Source organism: Lactuca virosa, chromosome 7 (genome assembly GCF_052849685.1).
Source record: "Lactuca virosa cultivar CGN04683 chromosome 7, Lactuca_virosa_CGN04683_v6, whole genome shotgun sequence".
In the NCBI taxonomy this organism is placed as follows: Eukaryota; Viridiplantae; Streptophyta; class Magnoliopsida; order Asterales; family Asteraceae; genus Lactuca; species Lactuca virosa.
The window spans coordinates 103,233,014-103,256,836 of record NC_136432.1 but is presented as its reverse complement, the minus strand read 5'-3'; the positions used below and the strand labels follow the sequence as shown (position 1 = coordinate 103,256,836).

The 23,823-nt window shown below is 36.4% G+C and overlaps 1 pseudogene; it reads left to right on the top strand.

Annotated features, from left to right (window-relative positions):
* Positions 1-1,286: 1,286 nt before the first annotated feature.
* LOC145126986 (GDP-mannose transporter GONST1-like) lies at positions 1,287-13,985 on the top strand (annotated as a pseudogene).
* The last annotated feature ends 9,838 nt before the right edge of the window (positions 13,986-23,823 follow it).

Genomic DNA, 23,823 nt, shown 5'->3' with positions numbered 1-23,823 from the left:
GTCAATATCGACATTTATATAGTAAGTTTCTCCAATCTCTTTTCTATTTGACCTAATTCACATATTGAGACCGGTAGCACAAAGACAAAGAAAATTTTAATTTAGCGTCATTAAAAATGATGCATTTATATATCTTTAATATATTATTAAACATATTGCCTCTTTCTTGTAATTTAAGAGGTATACTTATTACAACATAATGTACAATCTTATTAATCTTACAATCATATTAAGCTTAATATGACAGGGTACTGCTATCTCTACATGTTGGAAACACTAAACCCTAGCCTCCTCCACACAACATCTGACGCCATCAAACCCACCCCCTTTACCGTATCCGTTCTAACTCGCTTCAGTTTTCGGTGTACATCCGGTATCACCATCTTCACTCACTCAAATTCTATTCCTCCTAACCTGGATGATTCCTTCTAACCTGCATGATCGACGCCCTACAACTCTACTTTTCTTTACCTATATTTCTCTTCTCAAAACCCTAATCATACCTGTGTCTAATGAAGATCCAGCTTTTGAAACCCTATCTATCCACTGCCATTGCCACCCCCTCTCTTGCCCCTATTCTACCTTTTGTTATGATGAGAAACCTTAGAGTCTCCACAACCCTAACCATCACCACCAGCGAAGAGGTGAGGACATGGAGAATGCTAAGCCATCAATTTCTGATTTTTCTCTCTCCTTTATTCCTCAGTCGTTATCGACATTTACATGGTAAGTTTTTCCAATCTTTTTTCTATTTGACCTAATTCTCACATATTGAGATCGGTAACACAAAGACAATGAAGATTGCAATTTAGCGTCATTAAAATGATGCATTTATATATCTTTACTATATTATTAAACATATTGCCTCTTTCTTGAAATTTAAGAGGTATGCTTATTACAACATAATGTACAATCTTATTAAGGTTACAATGAAAGAGTGCCTCTATCTCTACATGTTGGAAACACTAAACCCTAGCCTCCTCGACACACACAACACCTGACACCATCAAACCCACCCCCTTTACCGCCTCTCTTCCAACTCGCTTCAGTTTTCGGTGTACATCCGGTATCACCATCGTCGCTCACTCAAATTCTCTTCCTCATAACCTTGATGATTCCTTCTAACCCGGATGATCGACGCCCTGCAACTCTACTTTTCTTTACCTCTATTTCTCTTCTCAAAACCCCAATCATACATGTGTCTAATAAAGATCCAGCTTTTGAAACCCTATCTATCCAATGCCATTGCCACCCCCTCTCTTACCCCTCTTCTACCTTCTGTAATGATGAGAAACCCCAACAGTCTCCACAACCCTAACCATCACCAGCAGCGAATAGGTGAGGACAAGGAGAATGCTAAGCCATCAATTTCTGATTCTTCTTTCTCCTTCATTCCTCAGTCGTTATCGATATTTACCTGGTAAGTTTTTCCAATCTTTTTTCTATTTGACCTAATTCTCACATATTGAGACCGGTAACACAAAGAAAATGAAGATTGTTATTTAGCGTCATTAAAAATGATGCATTTATATATCTTTACTATATTATTAAACATATTGCCTCTTTCTTTAAATTTAAGAGGTATACTTATTACAACATAATGTACAATCTTATTAAGCTTAGAATGAAAGAGTACCTCTATGGTTACATGTTGGAAACACTAAACCCTAGCCTCCTCGAAACAACATCTGACACCGTCAAACCCACCCCCTATATCGCCTTTCTTCTAACTCACTTCATTTTTCGGTGTACCTTCGGTATCTCCATCCTCGCTCACTCAAATGATCTTCCTCCTAACCTGGATGATTCCTTTTAACCTGGATGATCGAAGCCCTGCAACTCTACTTTTCTTTACCTTTGTTTCTCTTCTTAAAACCCTAATCACACCTATGTCTAATAAAGATCCAGCTTTTGAAACCCTATTTAGCCACTTCCATTACCACCCCCTCTCTTGCCCCTCTTCTACCTTCTGTTATGACGTGAAACCCTAACAATCTCCACAACCCTAAGTGTCGCCACCAACAAAGAGGTGAGGACAAGGACAATGCTAAACCATCAATTTTTGATTCATCTCTCTCCTTTATTCCTTAGTCGTTATCGACATTTACCTACTAACTTTTTCCAAGTTTTTTTCTATTTGATCTAATTCTCACATATTGAGACCGGTAACACAAAGACAACGAATATTGTAATTAATGTCATTAAAAATGATGCATTTATATATTTATATGTTTGAAATTATCCAGATGTATCAACATACCTGATGTCAAACAATAATCTGTAGCAAATGCTTTAAACTTGTCACACCCCCGAACCGGAACAGCGGAAACGTCCGGGGGCGGATGACGTCATTGTACAGTATCATAACAATTGGATATAAATGAAACATAGAGACACAAACATTCATACGTTAGTAATAGGTTTACATTGTATACAATATTTGTTCTGTTCAAAAGTTAAATACGAATAACTAAAGTAGAAGTAACGTAATGCAGGGACGCCGGAACTCGAACTTGGTGAATATCTGTCTACTAGATCCCTGAGAATACAAGTCGTTTTGAAAAGCGTCAACTAAAGAGTTGGTGAGTTCATAAGCATTTTTGTAAGAAAGCTTTGTGATATTTGTATTCATAGTAAGTCGTAAAATTTTCCAGAAATCCAATATTTTCTTTTAAAACTAGTTTGTGAGTCTCATTCCAAAATCGTGTATAATTGCATGCGTGTTTCTTAGTTTTCTTTTGTTGTTACGGAAAAGAGAGTGTTCCCATAAAATCCTATATTTTATATATATAAAAGATGTTGTGGTCCTAACACCCTAAGACCGAAGTTGTGAAATCAGTTTACAAAATATTCAAAAGATAGTTCTCTATTCTATAAAAAATAGCAGAGTGTATATTCTTTGTTTGTTTCATGAAGAATTGCATGCGTGTTTCTTAGTTTTCCTTTGTTGTTACTGAAAAGAGAGTGTTCCCAGAAAATCCTATATTTTTTGTACATAAAAGATGTTATGGTCTTAAAACCCTAAGACCGAAGTTGCAAAATCAGTTTACAAAATATTCAAAACATAGTTATATATTCTATAAAAATAACAGAGTGTATATTCTTTGTTCGTTTCATGAAAAATTGCATGCGTGTTTCTTAGTTTTCCTTGTTGTTACTGAAAAGAGAGTGTTCACAGAAAATCCTATATTTTCTGTACATAAGAGATGTTGTGGTCTTAAAACCCTAAGACCGAAGTTGTGAAATCACTTTACAAAATATTCAAAACATAGTTTTGTATTCTATAAAAATAGCAGAGTGTATATTCTTTGTTCGTTTCATGATGAATTGCATACGTGTTTCTTAGTTTTCCTTTGTTGTTACTGAAAAGAGAGTGTTCCCAGAGAATCCTATTTTTTCTGTACATAAAAGATGCTGTGGACTAAAAACCCTAAGACCGAAGTTGTGAAATCAGTTTACAAAATATACGAAACATACTTTTGTATTTTATAAAACATAAAGGGTGTATATTCCACGTAATTTCAATGTCAAAGGACCCTACTCTATGTGAGTCGTTTACAACCATACATATATGACAAGAACGCCTGCCCTTACGTTATTCAGGCGTCAGATACGGTCTAGATATTTGTCACCATAGACTGGCCGGTCTAGCTGTAGCGAACATCACAGGTGTGGGGTGTAAACCCCATATAGATCTATACACAATTATCCCGCTCCCCGTCCAGGGGACTCAGGTTATAAACATAGGACTTACAATGTACCTAGATAGGTACGTAGAAAAAAAACATAACTAGTCTCACTAGAGCCTTAATGGAATGTACGCGAGTTTTTGTCCCTTTGTCAAATATTGCAAATAATGTTTTCCTTGTGTATAGTTATGAGTGCAGCTTTATGACATGCGTTATTCTGCTTTATGATATACAGTTTATCACTTGTGTTTTCGAAAGTTTTGATGACGGCAGTTTATGACATCCAAATATTTCTGTCATAAAAACTCTGCCTTGTACATTTTCTTGATAAAATTATTTATATTGAATATTTATAAATAATCACTAATAACTTGTTAACTTGCAAAAAGTTATGAATATGACATAATGTTCCAAGTTTAAAACCCTTGAAATAGTAGCAACATAACATGATTGATTTACCAGCAACATTTATTTTTAGAAAAATAACCATGTTTTGTAGAGTGTTTCAACATACCGAAAAGTTTATGAAGATCTTTGTAAAGAAAATATTCATTTTGCTATAACTAAAATATTGTCACTAGTTCCACCAAAATTTCATATAATCCCATGAAAATTTATTATGCCCCAATGTTTGCACAAGTTTTTAGTGGTGAAAGTAGTTTCAACCATAATTTACCATTTTGTGTGACTTCTCATAATTTTTCTACTAACTTAGTTTTATGTTTAATAAAAAGCAAAGTATGTAGATCTATACAAAGATCACTTAGTCTTAACATCATAAGATTTGTAAAATATCAAGTTTATGAAGGATTATCATGAAATAATAACATTTCAACACACATACACACATAAACATACAAATACATGCAATTATCCAAGGATTTAGACAAGATTTGACTTGTATCCCCCCCCCCCCAAAAGAATGAAAACTTGAAAAGAGTGGGGTATGAAGCTCACCTTGGTTTGATTTGGTGGGTGATTTGGATAGATGTTGAGAAATGTTCAAGTCCTAACACTTGAGGAGTTTGATAGACTCTTTGAGCCTTAAAATATACTAAGAATATTAACACATAATTTTATGTGTAAATATAATGAAATAAAAAAAAAATATGGAGAATCACTAGACAAATATGAGGTACTTACATGAATCTAGGGGATGCTTTGAGGAAATAAGACTTGGAGCTTGAATATGTTTGAGAGAAATTTAGGAGTTCACAGAAGATGAATGTGGTAAATGAGAAGTAGTTCCTGTTCATAAAGGGAGGAATATGAGTGATAAGGAATGGTTTACGTTCCTTGGTAAAAGGGTGAAAGTTAATGTGAAGTTTGCTTTAAGGACTGTTGGATAATTCCTAAAGATCTGTGAGTGCATGGGAATTTGGCAACATACAACTCATAATCCGCAAACACTTAAATATCTAAGTGTTTACGCCCAATATTCCTCCTAGGGAAGTGTTCATGGTCAAGGTTTGGAATCTTTATGGATTTTACGCCCTAGATGTTGCCTAGGAAGGTGTTCATGGTCATGGTTTGAACTCTTTATGGTGTTTACGCCCTTACATCACATCATGAAGGAGTTTGCACCCAAGACACCTCCTAGGAAGGTGTTCACGGCCTAACTAAGGTTCCTTAAAGTAGTTCACGGCCAAAGGATGGCCCATTAAGGGTGTTTATGCCCTAGATTCCCTCCTAGGGTGGTCTTCACGGTTCTAAAGTGTTTTCCCCTTTGGTTCACTGTCTTGGAGGGGTCCTAGGGAAGTGTTTATGGTCTTCGTTATTAGAAAACTTAAATAGGTTGTCCTTATATTTCAAGTGTTCCAGATTGTGACATAAATACAAGTTATTGTGTCTACACCATGTGATCCTTAATCAATGCATTTGTCTAGTTTTGTCTTACTAAATTTTGTTTACTTTCAAGAGGTTAACTGGTATGTGACTTCAAAAGGGCATACTTCCATATACATGTACTTATACTCTAATGGTTTTCAAGGTTTTCATTGTAATAGTGTTGAAATTTAGACCTTGCTTGATCCAAATATTTCGGTTTGTCACAAAACTAAATTATCTCCCTTGCTTCTCAGTAGACCCTTTGGTGTTTACACTCTTATTATATAAAACCAATCACTTATTTTGTTCAGAAAAACATTAATTCTAAAGTATCACTTAATTTTTTTTTTTTAATTTTTTTTCATTTTCTTTTTCAGGGTATTGGGAATACTTGTGGTGCTTATGTTCATACCTATTGATGAGAAGAGTAAATGGGGTGTATCTGTAGCCAGGTTTTGATTTTGCATGTTCGATGTAGTATCAACAGAACCACTTACATGGAGATTGATAAAAATCTGGTTGCCTGTGAATTTTATATACGTTGGGATGTTAGTCACAAGCATGTTTAGGTATGAAATTATATCAATTTTTTTATTATCTTACAAAGTTTTGACCGATAATAATATTCAAATGAATTATAATATTGTTTACAGTTTAAGGTACATTAATGTTGACCAGAAAAACATTAATTCTAAAGTATCACTTATTTTGTAATTTATTTTCTTTTTCTTTTTCAGGGTATTGTGAATACTTGTGGTGCTTATGTTCATATTTATTGATGAGAAGAGTAAATGGGGTATATTCGTAGCCAAGTATTGATTTTGCATGTTCGATGTAGTATCAACAGAACCACTTACATGGAGATTGATAAAAATCTAGTTGCCTGTGAATTTTATATTCGTTGGGATGTTAGTTACAAGCATGTTTAGGTATGAAATTATATTAATTTTTTATTATCTTACAAAGTTCTGACTGATAATAATATTCAAATGAATTATAATATTGTTTGCAGTTTAAGGTACATTAATGTTGCCATGGTGACTGTGTTGAAGAATTTCACCAATGTGTTAACTGCATTGGTGAAATGTATTTGTTAATAAGCACCATGGCAATAGAGTCTGGGTTGCACTTTTCTTAATGGTATGTTTATTTATTACTTTGATTATTTTTACAATATTCAATTTTTATTAAAAATGATACATTTTTTTGTGTAGATAATATTAGCAATATCTGGAGGGATAACGGATTTGTCTTATAATGTTGTTGGATACGCATGACAGATTATAAATTGTTTTCTGACAGCATCATATTCTCTAAGTGCACGCTGTTGGAAAATAACTTATTAGTGTGGTCTTAGGAGTATTTTGTAACGCTAATTACATGTTAGGTACAATTATATTTTGTACCATAATGTTTTCCATAGTGACATATCAAGTCCCTAGACACTAAACTGTGTAGTATGATGGATATGACATTGTTCTATAACTTGAAGGACTAATCTTATGTGGTTTCAATTTCTTTCCACTAAGGTGTAACTGATGAATTAATACCTTATGAACGAACAATCAAATGAAGACTTAACACATTCTTCCTTTCGTTCAAACACTCTCTATAAACACCATTATGGTGAGTGCAAAAGGTAAGCGATCTATCCATCAGAAAATCAGAATGACAACATTACGGGAAGAAAGGGAATCGAACTATGGCATCATGTTCAACACCAATTGAAGTTATCACTCCTTCCAAGTAAGTGTTCATCATCGATTAGGGTTAACATAAATTGCTCTTGAATTATGCTTGTTAATCCAACATTTGGTATCAGAGCATGGTTTAAATTTTGATAAATCATGCCCCCAATAATGTTTACTGAGAATCGTTCAACATATGAACCAATGTAAAAAATGTTGTGCCCTAATTTCAAACCTAAGATGTTGTTTTCCAGAGTTATCATTGAAAATTGATTTCGATGACAACGTCGGTATAATAAACAAAGCCGAATTTATGTTTTACTTTTTGTTTTCAATTGTTTTGAATATCATTAAGAAAAAAAAAAGGTAATAGGCGGTGGTGGATTTTAGCCCCCACTTGACCGACAATCTTTTTCCCTATATTGCTTGGATGACAATGAAGGCTTCTAATTGAATTGTTAATTTTGATATTTCTTCCAAATGTTTACTGCTTATCTGCCTTCATGATAAATAAACTCCAGTAATACAATTGCCAAATTTTCACACTTCAATTTTCCTTCTAAACGTGTTGAAGATCATATGGTGAATGCTTTGCCTTAAAATTTAATTTTGATTCTCTCTTGACAATTGTTTGTCACACTCGTTTGTAAATCTCGATATTCGGATGGTCACTTGTTTTATTTTTCTTAATTTCGGATGACATATTTATTTTGATAAACAAAATCGTATTTATGTATTATTTTTTTGTTCCCATGGTTTTTATTTTTTCGAACATCATGAAAAGGGAAAGAGTGACTTAAAATAAGAAAAAAATCAAATAAATAACGGCAATGATTTTGGACTGGCCATATGTGTACGTATTCTTGCAATGATAATTCTTGCCTCCAATGGTTCGTTAACGATGAACCAAACATGTCATTAGAATATGTTCAGTTGTTAATATCCAACTATGATCATTATATTGAGGTATATTAAGGTTTCATTTTGCATGCTTCTTATCTGCCAACATATATATATATATATATATATATATATATATATATATATATATATATATATATATATATATATATATATATATATATATATATATATCTATATATATATGGAAAAGTTCAAATATTTTTCGGATTGACCGTGTGAATCCGGATTCACGTTGTGAATTTCAAGAGTTTATTCTTTATCGAAAAAAATCTAAAAATATCTAAATTCATATATTAACATTGTGAATGTGAAAAATATTTTTCGGATTCACCATATGAATCCGGATTCACGTTGTGAATTTTCAAAGATTCACATTGTGAATTTGACGTAAAAAAAATTGAATTTTATATCATTGGAAAAAGGATAAAAAGTTATGAATTTCTGTATTTTTAGTTTTTTTTGATAAAAAATAAGTTCTAAAAGTTGAAAAAAAGATTGGTTCCTTGGTTAATTATGGTTCACTATTGAACCTCACCATATATATATATATATATATATATATATATATATATATATATATATATATATATATATATATAATATTTTTTTTATTAATAGGATTGTAACTTTAGCTTTATTATGTTGGCAATAGTTCATTATGTTTTATTTGGATTTATGCTCGTTCATGGATTACTACATCTGAACCTAACAAAGTTTGGTGGTTAATGAAATTTCAATGGAATCCTTTTAGTTAGGGGTGGCAAATCGTGCTATCGTTTCGTGTTTTTGTCTAACACGACACGAAACGACAATGTTTTATGTAACACGAACACGACACGACACGATGTCGTGTTTTTTCTAACTAACACGAAAACGAACGAATTACAAAACGACAAACACGACACGACACGGCAAATATAACATTTACTAAAAACTAGTTTATTTAATGAATAATTTATCAAATATAACATGAAAAACACGACAAACACGATAAAGAACTACTAAATCGTGTCAATTTCGTGTCGAATTTCGAACACGAACACGACACAACACGACATCGTGTTTTTTACTGTTAACACGAACACGAATTCAAATTTTAGTTTCGTCCCAATTTCGTTTCGTTTCGTGTATTTTTGTCGTGTCGTGTCATAAATTGTCACCCTACTTTTAGTGAATTGCTTGTATGGCATGATAAATTTTGACTGTCAGAAAATATTTTCTGCCATTGCATATAATGGTATGAATATGAGCTATCTTACGACAACCTCACAATAAATAATTGGTTATCAAACACACCATTAAAAAAATAGGAATTTGATGGAATTTGTTTTCCAACTCACCGTCTCTTAAAAGCGGCAAAAGTTATTTTGCTCACTTTTAATATTTGACCATTCATCATGGTTAATGTTGGCTTACTGTAAGCTTGTACGATTAACAAATTAGCTTAATGGTTATTATGTTGTTTGATATATTTAGTGAGATTCAATTTCTAACTTCTGTTTGTTTTATGTCTCTGTTTTTCCATTGTATAAACTTGATGGTAATTGTTAAATGATGAGTGGTAACTTTAACGTTAAGCCTAAGTGATTTGACCAAAGAAAGGTTGTTTATGTTTAACATATGAGTTTATTGAACACCACAATAAGCAACTGTGTAAATTGTTACTCAAGGAACCCAAAGGTAAATTGAATAATGATATATATAGTGAATTTTAAGCATAATACGCATAAATGTGGTAATTTTGCCCAAAGGTGATTGCAATATTTATATAGCGTATAGTAAATTTTAGGACACAATATGCAATTGTTGGTCTAGCCAAAGCGAAACTAATAATTGGGTAAGGTGTCTATAAGACCTGTCATTTTAGTGTTATTGATAGGTATTATTTTGTTATCTCATAAATCATTTGAATAATCATTTTCAACATAGTAAGACTCAAGTACGTGAGAGGGGAGGTTACAGTAAGGTACGACTAACTGGTACATGTAGGAGATGACCAATGTAAGCCTCAAGTTCAACCTTGTTTTGAATAATACCATAACAAATGTAGTTATATATATTTATGATTTACGAGTCCCTTAATCTTGATGTCCTTATACCATAACAACTCCTCGGTATATGTATGCATTTCATTACAGGTATTCCCTACTATCCAAAAACAGGATAGGAAAGAAAAAGCAATGAAAGTGGGGAATGATGAAGACTTAAACATAGAAGCGGTGACCTACCTTCATTATATCTTTCTAGATAGTACTTATTGTTTAAGTCTTAGTGACACTCTTTATGTATCGAGTATAACTTGAAACTTATTATTTGTATCTAAGTTAGAGAATTTTGGCTATACTTTTATGTTTTGATACAATGATTTAACTATTGGTTTCAATTCCCATATGTTGCATATGGTTGTTTGGAGGGATACCTCTATCAATTAAAACTCAGCAGCCACTTTTTGAATCTTTACTATCATGTAATGATAATTTCCACAAACATAATTTTGAAGTGGAGAGTTCATCTATGTTGTGGTATTAAAGCTTACGCCACACATGATATAATAAGATGCTACATCTCATAAAACATGAAGTTCCACTATAACTTTGCTACTCAAGATTCAATAAAGGAGTTAAGTTGGTAAAAGGGAACAAGGAAAAATCCATGAGAAGTCCAAGATTTACTAAAAATTGATCTATACCACCGTTTGTGGACTTTCCCAGCGGACGTATGTGATCATAAATCATATATAATTTTTTTATGATTATTCTTGTTACATGTATTTGTACTTGCTAAATAAATAAATAAATAAAAATTCTGAATCTCTTAAAATGCTTAAAACCTTTCGGGAAATAGTTAAAATTTATCTTGCCCTGAAAACAAAAGTGTTGAGATCGGATATCAGTTGTGTGTAGTATGGTAAGCATATAGATGTTGGTCAATCACCTCGATCTTTCTTTCAATTTTGTATAGATGATGGGATACTTAACCAATACGCCATGACATGTACTCCTTAATAAATGATGTATCTGAGGGAGAAATAGAACCTTAATGCGCATGGTACAAAGTATGCTTGGAAACACTAACTTTCCCAAACTTTTATGGACTAAGGCATTAAAAATTATGGTCTAGATATTGAATACAGTTCCTTTAAAGTATTTTCCTAAAACTCCTTTTAAGACATAGACAGGAAGGAAATCAAGCCTAAGTCCTAGACAAAACTCTAGAATCTTCAGTTGTAGAAACTCAACATGAAAATTGTAAGTTGTTTCTATATCATGTACAACTTTAAATTTTAACAATTTTATGTTAGATCACATAGTACATGGATTCTAGATATGAAGCATGCCTCTTTTCTAGAGAATGTCAAAATCAGTGGGAGTGGTTCATTGAGGGATTTTGACCTCCAAGAATCATCAACTATAATTCAAGTGCCAATTATGATTAGCACTTCATTAGAAGATTCAAGTTTTTTTCTTATGAACAAGAATCCTCAACCGCAAAGGCAAATGAAATACTACAAAATGATCCCACTTAATACATTGACATTAAATCCATGAAACAAAGTAGTCTATAAGACATTTTCTTTGATGTAGCTGGCCCACAAATTTTCATGATTAGGGTTTAAACTCAAGGAATCATTATATATGCTAAAACTAGCTTCGTGTCAAATTATAGCTAAGGTTGGAAAAAGCCATAAAAAGGAACAAATTCATTAAGAACAAAGTACATCGATGTATATACCTCGATATTAGTGGGAGGAAATTTATCATACTCTTATAATATGTAGATGACATTCTCTTGGCGATTAATGACATTTATTTGCATGAATCAAAACATTTGTTATCATGTCACATCGTCAATATGCAACAATGCTTCCTTTCAGTTGGTTCCGTAGTTAAGGGAAACATTTTCAGTTCATTTCAATACCTAAAAATAAAGGTACAACAAGATTAAATGAAATTAATATCTTATGCTTAAGTAGTTGGAAGTTTTATGTATGCCCAAGTTTATATTTGTCCCGAAATCACTTATATTACTGGCATGATGAGCCGTTGTGAATCAAACCAAGGTATGGATCACTGAAATGTTGCCAAGAAAGTTTTTGTGATATTTACATGGGATTAATAATTACAAACTTGTTTATAAAAGAAGTTATAGCTTGGAAATGATATGATTTTTTACTCTACTTTGCAAAATGCAAAGATAAAGTCGTTATTGGGATACATCTACATGTTATCAGTCGGCTAATATCATGGGAGAGTCATAAATAAAATTGATGACTATATCAACTACAATGACAAAATCTATTTTCATGGATAATGAAATCTGTCATGGAATGTTGTTGAGAAATTAAATCACATGACTCATGATCCTGAATTCCATTTGATGGCTATTAAAAGAAAACTTATTGGTATAACTTTTGCTCTGTAAGTTTTCCACTGGCAATAACTATGGTGGAATGGGGCTTTACCTCGATACAAAATACTTGTTCATTTAAAAGCAAGTGGGGGAAATAATATTTATATCGAATACATTAACACTAATAATATGCTAGCGGATCCGATAAAGAAAAGTCTTCCACCCATTTAGTTGAACATGTCGTCAATATGGGTTTAAGGCTAGACCTAGTAATATGTAATTTTAGCATGGTGTTTTATTGGAATTTTATTTTTTTTAATTATTCAAGTACTTGATTATTATTCCTCCATAACATATAATTTGTCTATATTAATAACTTGTGTACACTTATTTTATATATAGACAAATGTATTGCATTACCACATAAAACTTATGTCATTTGGCTTAAATTAATCGTAAGTTTCATACGAAGCACTAAAGCATGATGGGTGGGGGTCCCATGAAAGTTATGTCATTAGGCTGTACTTTTCTGCCTTTTGTGTTAATATGAAACAAGATGAAAGTTACTTCGCCAAGACAATAAAACATGTATACAAATAGTCACTCGGCCAAGTGGGAGAATGTTGGAAAATAAGCCATTAGTGTGGCCTTGGGACTATTTTGTAAAGCTAATTACATGTTAGGTACAATTATATTTTGTACCATAATGTTTGCCATAGTGCAGACATAGCAGGTCCTAGACATTAAACTGTGTAGTATGATAGATATGACATTGTTCTATAACTTAAGGGACTAATCTTGTGTGGTTTCAATTTCTTTCCCCTAAGGTGTAACTGATGAATTAATACCTTATGAACGAACGATCAAATGGAGATTTAACACATTCTTCTTTACGTTCAAACACTCTCTATAAACACCATTATCGTGAGTACAAAAGGTAAGTGATCTATCCATCAGAAAATCAGAATGACACCATTACGGGAAGAAAGGGAATCGAACTATGGCATCATGTTCAACACCAATTGAAGTTTTCACTCCTTCCAAGTAAGTGTTCATCATCGATTAGGGTTAACATAAATTGATCTTGAATTATGCTTGTTAATCCAACAAACGCCAGATGCAATAAAACATGTTCTGTCGTCATGTCATGAGTAACAGAAAGATGAATTTTTTTTATTAAAATTTTTGTGTAGTTAGCACTTCGTAGACTGATGGATACAACTAAGCAAGTGACAAAATCTGGACAGTTGAATGAGTTTTCAATGGTGTTACTCAACAACACATTGTCATTGCCTTTAGGGCTTGTGCTTATTTTTGTATTCAATAGGGTGGATTATCTTTATACCACGTATGTTTATTTTTATTACAACATTACGCTTTTAATCTTTTTTCATATTAGTAAATATTTTTGATATTTTGCACACCCCTTTTGAGGATGCCGACAATCTGGGTGGTGATGACGTTTAGTGGATTTCTTGGGTTAGTTTTTAGCTTCACTTCCATGTGAAGGTATTTTAGTATGTTTCTCTTTGTTCAGATTACTAAAAAAATCTTTTCACTATCAATGCTACATATACATGTTTTGGAATTTGAAAGTATTTTAGTATTTTTTTAATTATGTTTCTTTTAAATATAAATTTATAATCTTAACCAAAATCACCCGCAATGAGATATGCTCAAACTCAAAAGATTAATGAGATGTAAAGAGCTTACAATCAAATATAAATAATGAAAATTTACGATAGTTACATGATATAATTTCGTTATTTCGATACGAATAACATCATATAATTTTTTTAGAATGTTTTTCTGATTACATGATATAATTTCGTTATTTCGATATGAATGATATAATTTCGTTAGCTGTCAATTATTGTCAAAAAGGTATTAAATGCTCCATGATTTTAGCTGTCAATTATTATCTATTTTTGGTTATGATATAAATTTACATATATTTGGTATGATTTTGTATATTTTTGTTATGATATTATTTGCATTAGCTGTCAATTATTATCTTATTTTTGGTTATGATATAAATTGACTTATTTCTAGTATGATTTTGTATATTTTTGTTATGATATTATTTGCATTAGTTTATTTTTGCATATGATATAAATTGACTTAATTTTGGTTATGATATAAATTGAGGCAATATTTCCTTCTTTGCAATCCAACAGTGCTGATTCAAAGTTTATCATTTCGATGGCGATATTGTGAAATAAAAATGAAAGTGTTTATGAGATTAATAATAAGTTGATCGAACGATTTTATGGCGAGCAAAAAGTTTACTACAGTTTTGATGAAGCGGAAGACGACAAAAATAACTTATATCTGATGGAATATTTGAACTCGCTAAACGTTAGTGGTATACCCCCTCATTAACTTTGGTTAAAAACTAGGTGCCCAGTAATACTTTTGCAAAATATCAATCCCTCAAATGGGTTATGTAATGGCACCAGATTGATATGTTGAGCTTTCCAACAATATGTCATTGATGCAAAGATAGATGTTGGTCAACATGCTTGGAAAAATGGTATTTTTGCCAAGAATTCATTTATGTCTGTTTGACGGTGAGATGTACCCATTCAAACTAAAGAGAAAGAAGTTTCCAATTCAACTTAGTTTCTCTATGACAATCAATAAAGCTCAAGGACAAACAATTCCAAACATAGGTGTTTATCTACCAGAATCGGTATTCTTAGATGGCTAACTTTATGTGCCGTTGTCCAGAGGAATATCACATGTCAATACCATGGTATTAGTAAAGCCGGAAAAAACTTTTGATAATGATGGAATCTACACATCAAACGTTGTGTACAAAGAAGTTTTATGTGATTAACAAGGTACAATCAAAAACTTATTATTTTACAATTTGTTCAAATATATATCTTATATACTCATTTTGTAACACCGTAAATTTTCAAGAAAATTTTTCATATTAAAATCATATAGATCTCATCAACACATATCACAAAATAACCAAAATATCAAATTATCAAAAACACATGTTCATAGTTGTTTGAATAAAATCCAGGATCCTCAGAAACATAACTCCAACTCATGTGTACAATCAAGTCGGCGCCTTCCTGTGATCCTGAGAAGTACCTGAAACACATAACACATAACACGGTAAGCACAAAGCTTAGTGAGTCCTCAAAATACCACACACATCTCGTTAGCCTGTCATGGCTATATCTCGAATAAGACCCTTCGGTCGATGTGTCTCAGTAGAACCCTTCGGTTCCACAACTCGGGTGGACCCTATGATCCTATCCAAACAATGCACAGGATATAACACAACATAAATCACAAAACATAATGCATGATATCACATATCTAAGTATAAGCACATAAGGTCAACATATTCACAGATTACTATAACAACATAAGTCACAAAGACAGTATGCACGATAACACACATCACATTATAAACAAATACGACCCTCCGGTCAATAATGTACGAAGACCCTCCGGTCTACAATGTACTGAGACCCTCCGGTCAATAATGTACTTAGACCCTCCAGTCAATAGTGTAAATACGAGCCTCCGGTCAATAACACGAATAAGACCCTCTGGTCACACATAAATTACCACACAGGTAAGTACAGTGTAAAGACTCACATCGGATGGCGAACAGATCCTATAAATGTTGTTGCTGTACTCCGGCCTCTATCACTGAGCCAAATCCACAATTAACCTCATTAGGATCTAAGACCATAACTTCACATATTAGGTCTAAATATGGTCCACCAACCCGGCCCATAAATAACCCAAGTCCATTGGGCCCACCAATGCCCAATACCAAATGGGTCCAAAAAGGTCCACTAATGGCCCAACTATGGCCCAATTTTCCAAATTGGGCGCAAACCCTCATGTGGGCCTTACCCTAAAGCCCATCTACATATTCTAGTCCACATGATTGTTCTTGGATGGCCCATCAATAGCCCAATCATCAAAGCCCAATAGAAAGGCCCAACTCAAGGCCCAAGCAAAGTTAGGGTTTTCATATGAAATGACAATTAGGGTTAGGTGTTCTCACTTAAACTATTAAGGACTTAACCCATTAAGTCCATTATTTCACTAAGCCATCATACAATGGAAATCGGCATGAGTCATAACTCCAGTCCACTGGTCCAAACGCAGGTCCCAATAGGTCCAAACCAACAAACCCAAAAATTAGGGTTTTTTAAACCCTAATTAGGGTTTTTAGCCCAATCAAGAGGCAGCCCGGTCCAAGATTAAGTGTTTAGGTCCATTAAGGTTCCACCATGTTGGGCACCACCCACTGCCACCACGGGCAGTGGTGGTCGGCGGTGGCTCACGGCGATAGGAGGCGGCAACAACGATTTCCAATGATGGTGGTGGTGGTGGTTCCTGCCCAAATAGTGCATAAACAACCTCATACATAAAATACACATGCACATAGCCACCTCCCATGGTGGCTAGTGGCGGCAAAGGGCGGCAGAAAGGGACAATGGGTGGCAGCCACCACCACCTTGAGGTGGTGCTGGTGGATTTTTCAGTCCATTAATTCGCATATAACACCACAAATGTCGAGAATAGCCTATATACTCCATCATACACATGCTCATCCACCTCACAGGCGGCTACCATTACCGAAATAGGCAGAAACAGTGGCCATAAGGTCACCGGCGGCAGGCGGTGACGTCTCACGACGTCCAACCGGTAGAAACGAAGAAGAAGAATGAGGATGGGTGGCTAACAGTCTTACCGAAAGCTTCTCTTCACGTACAAACTGCATAGCGACATACATGATCTTTTTTACCGATCTCAGCGGTCCTTCGGTTGCACATAGCACCTCCGGAAGCAGGTTTCGTGATGGCGGCATCGTCGGCACTGAAGCGGCGGCGACAGGTCTTGGCGTTGCAACGAAGGCAGAAGGTACTCCAATGGTGGCGGCTGAAATCCTATGCCCTAGGGTTAGGGTTGAGTCGTGTATACGGGAGGGAAATAGATCACCGGTTGATCCCGCTCCCCTCCAAACTTCCATTCGTTTTTATCACATCTAGTCCCTCCTTACCCGATTTTCTTCAAACTAAGTCCAAAAATTTACCTAATAACCCCCGCCCTCGGAAATCTTTACAAACTGAATCCGGAATTTACCATTTACTCCTTTCTTCCCACAATCTATTCAAATTACCTCCCAATAATTTACCAATCAGCCCCTACCTTCATAAATATTTACAAACCACTCCGGAACTTACACTTTTAACCCCCCCAACTTCTTAAATCGTGACATTTAACTTCTCGAGGCCAACACCTTGCTATATTATTATTGATTTTAGGTTACTATTCATATTAACCCTTATCCATTTGTTCATTTAATATATGGGATGTAACAACTCTCCCCCACTTAAATTAGATTTCGTTGTCGAAACCATTCATTACCATCCCTTACACGCCCGACAACTTTAACGGCATGGCCACAGGCCCATGCATAACCCCAGCCGTCAATCCAATCTCAACCAACCACATTGTACATGTAACCACTAAATTCGCTTTACTCCAAGCAATATTACAACCTATGTATAGTCACACATCATTTCCGACCTCTATCGACTAACACTCACTTACTCCGTGCACGTTGTGGTCCTTCTCAAACCAATCGAACCGACCCTCCCAGGTCAAGAACATCAGATGCACACCATAACCACTCAAAATGAAATCCATCTAGAATCTGAAATATCAACTCATCTATCCTTTACACAGATAGGGCCAAACATAAACTCGAGAGTCTGGTTCGATAGAAAATTGGAACCACTCATATCCAATCTGATACTCAACTCATGACCCGCGATTCGCGAATATACGCATACAACACTTCTCCAATTCCTTCCGATTTGTAACAACCTCTCCCCAATTCGAGATTTAATGAATCCCGACCATCATGGGGACCCCAGTCTCGCCCCTGGCCCGGCCACCTGGTTCCCAAAGACTCAGTCGTTATGGCTACCCAAACCTAAGAACTCCTTTATGTCACGCTCTGACTAGTGAATACTATGGCTCCCACCAGTTTATAACACTCTACTTTATTAACTAATGAGTGCTACAACTCCCCGCAATCTTAAGACACTCCTCGCCATTGCTACGTCTCCCCGCAGTCTTACGATACTCTCTCACTGACTCGTGATTACTACGACTCCCCGCAATCTTACATCACTCACTCGCTCGCCATGGGCTCACCCCATGGTTTTTCCTCGATAATCCCAAGTGGTTACTCCCACCCGGATCCCTCCACTCTCTTATCACCCCACCCAGATTAAGCATAACTACCCCTAACAACAATTTTCGTTACAAAACACTTTCCACTTGATACAATTCACATTCTTGGACAATCCCCATCCGATGACAATTAGCTTATAGGTTCCCACTGGAACAATAGTTACTCGGTACTCCACTTGCCATCTCATAAACTCGAGTCTCAACATAATCTAACAACTTAGGGAATCATACTCGGATACCCGGATACACCATCACAGAATCTCACGCTCGCTTGCCTCAACCACTGATATTCCACTCACGGCATCATACTCGGATACCGCGATACACCATCACAAAATCTCATAATGTCTTGCTACGACCATTGATCTTCCTCTCACACAACTCGTAACCTCGAAATACTCCACTCACAAATTGAAACACGGAGGAATCGTCCATAACGGAGAACACGTTGACGACCATCCGAAACCCCATCCTCTTACTGGTCAAAACCAATGTGAAGCTACTCATACCGACTCTAAAACTATTTGACAATTCAATTGCTGCTCCTCCCGGAGTATAGATAACAATCTATACATCGAAATGGCAAATCCCAACAATTGAAACTGGACCTCAACGAACCAATCGCCTCGAACTCAACCATTGCAACCCCGAAGAGTCATTGACCATAATAAGATCCCTGACGCACGAATACTTGTCGTGGGTACACTTGTGCTTTCTTGAACACATACAATATGCATCATATCGCTCTGCACCTTGCCTCGTCCACCAATAAATCCAAGTCTCATATGTCCGTACCACAGATCCCCATAACCAAATCTTCTAACCACAACTTAAACAGATTGTTGATCCTCTCAACAGAATACCCAGTTCTCCCCCACTCAGGGTTCAACCATCACCAATTGACATATCACCAGTCTACTCCACAAACTGTTTCACCATATACACCACACTTTGGCTCTTGGAACGTACTACGTAACACTTGATGATCTTCCAAAGAAAGACCAAGCAACTCCATATATCTCGAGTCTTATATGAAATCCTCGGAACTACCCAATGTGACTGTCTCCAGTCACCCAGAACCTCGTCCAACTGCACATTAAATTATTCCGACGGTCCAAGAATAACACTATCTCTTTTCCTGGAGATAATGGACTATCACACACTTCGTTCTCTGAATCCTCAATCATCACCCCACTATAAGAATCAACATAGCACGGGAGACCTCACTCTCACAGTCGATCCGCTGCATAGCCACAGAAGTCGTCATCTCGTGATACTCCTCTCGTTTTCCTACAACAGTTGCTAATATACGACTTACCAAACTCAAACAAGGCATAATCAAGCCCTCGTTGGTCACAGTCCCCACTAATGACTCCTTCCCGGCATACGAATGTAACTCAATGCTCTCATACAACAAAATACTCTTGGTGCCAATATTGCCACTACCTCGTGCCCCCCACAGGGTCTTCTTCTAATCTCTGACATCAGAAACTCACTCATCCATCCTCTCAAAATGGGAAACAGGAACAATATAATCCTCAATATAGAACTTTGACATCACAGGCCATCGCCCAACCACTCAACTTAGACTGCAACCCTCCACGATGCATCATCTCCACCCCCTTAATAGAGTCTCGGGACTCCAACTGACACCTCACCAGTCAAAACCCTCAAGATCTAAACTCAAATTTTCCCACCTAGGGCATACTCCATTTAAGCTCAACCAACATGGCTCTCTGGCTCCACAATCTCCCATATCCACTCCCAGTCTGAATAATCACAACCGGATAACTGATAAAGGCGAAAGCACACTCTGCTACGAATCATGGTGCCCGAACCATGTTATTTCTCCTCATCCTGCTGCTTAGAACCTTCAGAATTCTCCCTGTTTCGAGTATGGGTCCTCTGCTTTGAGTAGTACGGGCCCATACTACCTGCCACATCTACCCATACTTTCCACATGGAGCGTCTCAGGTTTTCTAAGTAACTGCTCAACCTTCTCGATCACCATTCCCATTACACATGCTCGCTCTCTAGCAAATACTCACCTCTAAATAGCGTACTCATCGGACTAGAATTACTCTCTAGGTTCTCACACTTCTCTGCCATTAGCTTCTGAAGAACTCCTTGTGATGCCAGCCATCTACCTCCTGAATATCGTCATATTCACTTAGTAGCTGACTCCCATCATTCGAGAGTTCCACAAAGCACAAAGCAAGCAGCATTCGGTCATTGAATAACCAGCACATGAAACCACTCTAGTATACCACTCCACTCGCTCTTCTCATAAATCAAAAGACATCATCGAACTCAGGCAATCTTACCTCTCGTGGATCTCTAACTACTCTCTCAGTAGATTCCTCAAATGCTCGTCTAGGTATCTCTCCTATATTACTCCTCGACTCAAGACTCCCTCTAAAAGATTCCTGGTAGGTACTTATACTCAGTACATACAGAGCAAATAGCAGATAATATCAATTAATAGCCTCCCCTAGGCTAAGACATCATGAATAAGGAAACTCTAGCCTTAATTTCTAAAATACCTAGCCTATCATCTACCATGCAGCTCTAATATCTCATACATATCTCATAATACAAACAAATAATGGTATTTTGGGAAATCACCATTCGGGCTCAGGCTGATTGTACACACTGCTCCATGTCGTTTTCCCTTTAAAACTCTTCTTCGTTGTAGAAAAGTCATTTCTTTTTAGAAAATTTTCTCAAACCCTTAGATTCAGTTCAGACATACTCGAGAGCACATCTGAATCCCTCAAACCAAGGCTCTGATACCAACTTGTAACACCGTAAATTTTCAAGCAAAATTTTCATTTTAAAATCACATAGATCTCATCAACACATATCACAAAATAACAAAAATATCAAATTATCAAAAACACATGTTCATAGTTGTTTGAATAAAATCCAGGATCCTCAGAAACATAACTCCAACTCGTGTGTACAATCAAGCCGGCGCCTTCCCGTGATCCTAAGAAGTACCTGAAACACATAATACATAACACGGTAAGCACAAAGTATAGTGAGTCCCAAAAATACCACACACATCTCGATAGCCTCTCATGGCTACATCTTGAATAAGACCCTCCGGTCGATGTGTATCAGTGGAACCCTCTGGTTCCGCAACTCGGGTGGACCCTCTGATCCTATCCCAACAATGCACATAATAATACTCATCATAAATCATAAAAAAAAATGCATGATATCACATATCTCAGTATAAGCACATAAGGTCAACATATACACAGATTACTATAACAGCATAAGTCACAAAGACATTATGCACGATAACACACATCACATTATAAACAAATACGAACGTCTGGTCAATAATGTACTAAGACTCTCTGGTCTACAATGTACAGAGACCCTCTGGTTAATAATGTACTAAGACCCCCGGTCAATAGTGTAAATAGGATCCTCCGGTCAATAACAAGAATAAGACCCTCCGATCACACATAAATTACCACACGGGTAAGTACAGTGAGAAGACTTACCTCGGATGGCAGACAAATCCTATAAATGCTGTTGCTGTACTCCGGCCTCTACCAGTGAGCCAAATCCATAATTAACCTCATTAGGATCTCAGACCATACCTCCAAATAGTAGGTCTAAATATGGTCCACCAACCCGGCCCATAAATAACCCAAGCCCATTGGGCCCACCAAGGCCCAATACCAAATGGGTCCACAAAGGTCCATCGATGACAAACCTATGGCCTAATTTTCCAAATTGGGCCCAAACCCTCTTTTGGGCCTTACCCTAAAGCCCATCTACATATTCTAGTCCACATGATTGTTTTTGGATGGCCCATCAATAGCCAAACATCAAAGCCCAATAGAAAGGACCAACTCATGGCCCAAGCAAAGTTAGGGTTTTCACATGAAATGACAATTAGGGTTAGGTGTTATCACTTAACCCATTAAGTCCATTATTTCACTAAGCCATCATACAACGGAAATCGGCATGAGTTATAACTCCAGTCCACTGGTCCAAACGCGGGTCGCTATAGGTCCAAACCAACAAACCCAAAAATTAGGGTTTTCTAAACCCTAATTAGGGTTTTAAGCCCAATCACGAGGCAGCCCGGTCCAAGATTAAGTGTTTAGTTTCATTAGGGTTCCACCATAATGGGCACCACCCACTGGCACCTTGGGCAGTGGTGGTCGGCGGTGGCTCACGACGGCAGGCGAGGTAGCCACCATTTCCAATGGTGGTGGTGGTGGTTCCTGCCCAAAGAGTGCATAAATAACCTCACACAAAAAATACACACGCACACATCCACCTCCCATGGTGGCTAGTGGCGGCAAAGGGCGGCAGACAGCGAAAATGGGTGGCAGCCACCACCTTGAGGTAGTGGTGGTGGATTTTCCGGTCCATTAATTCGCATATAACACCACAAATGCCGAGAATAGTCTATATACTCGATCATACACATGCTCAGCCACCTCACAGGCAGCTGCCATTATGGAAATGGGTAGAAACAGTGGCCATAAGGTCACCGACGGCAGGCGGCGACGTCCCACGATGTCCAACCAGTAGAAACGAAGAAGAAGAAGGAGGATGGGTGGCTAACAGTCTTTTCGAAAGCTTCTCTTCACGTACAAACTGCACATCGACGTACATGATCTATTTTACCGATCCCGGCGGTCCTCCGGTTGCAGGTGTCGTGATGGCGGCATCGTCGGCATTGAAGCGGCGGCGACGGGTCTTGGCGTTGCAACGGCGACAGAAGGTACTCCCATGGTGGCGGCTGAAATCCCGTGCCCTAGGGTTAGGGTTGAGTCGTGTATACGGGAGGGAAATAGATCACCGGTTGATCCCGCTGCCCTCCAAACTTCCATTCATTTTTATCACATCCAGTCCCTCCTTACCCGATTTTCTTCAAACTAAGTCCAAAAATTTACCTAATAACCCCCGCCCTCAGAAATCTTTACAAATTGAATCCGGAATTTACCATTTAGTCCTTTCTTCCCACAATCTATTCAAATTAAGTCCCAATAATTTACCAATCAGTCCCTGCCTTCATAAATATTTACAAACCACTCCGGAACTTACACTTTTAACCCCAAAATTCTTAAGTC